Here is a 751-nt window from a genome sequence, read left to right as displayed (position 1 = left end):
CAGGAGGTGGTGGCGGCTACAAGCATGGACAGCTTCAAAAGGGAATTAGATAAGCATATGGAGCAGAGGTCCATCATTGGCTATTAGCCACAAGGTATAGATAGGGGCTCTGGGGCAAGTGATGCTCTGTCTTCTTGGTGCTTGGGGGGGTCAACAGTGGGAGGGCTTCTAATGTCCTGGCCCCACTGCTGGACCTCCTGATGGCCCCTGGTATTTCTGGCCACTGTGTGATACAGAGCATTGGACTGGATGGGCCATTGGCCTGATCCAACATTGGCGTCTCTTAGGTTCTTATGCTTTTTCAAGAACAGCTCTGACAGAAGTACGTCTTGCCCAAGGTCATCCAGCAGCTGCCAAGTGGAGGCGTGAGGAATCAAACCCTGTTCTCCTAGATTAGAGCCTGTGCTCTTAACCACGACGACCCCAAATCCGGCATTAACGGTATTCTTAGTCGGAAAATGTTTAGAACGCTCCAAAGGTAAAACCATATGTCCTTTAAGCGCAAAAATCTTGAGTCCCAGGCCAGTGTTCCCTCTAAGCTAAGTTAGTGTGAGCTAGCTCAGAGTATGTTAGCCTCTGGCGCAAACATTTTTTGCCTTAGCTCAGGAAGGATGGCTCCGGAGCAAACTAATTTATGCAGTCACCAAATCACCTGCTCACAACTTTAATGCCGGTGGCTCACAAAGTAGAATTTTTGCTCACAAGACTGGTCCCAGCATTGTTTCGCTACTGCCATAGCGCTGAGAGAGAA

Source organism: Gekko japonicus, unplaced genomic scaffold, assembly GCF_001447785.1.
Source record: "Gekko japonicus isolate JY-2015 unplaced genomic scaffold, Gekko_japonicus_V1.1 scaffold2908, whole genome shotgun sequence".
Lineage (NCBI taxonomy): Eukaryota > Metazoa > Chordata > Lepidosauria > Squamata > Gekkonidae > Gekko > Gekko japonicus.
The sequence above is the reverse complement of the archived record's forward strand: the minus strand, read 5'-3'. Positions refer to the sequence as shown.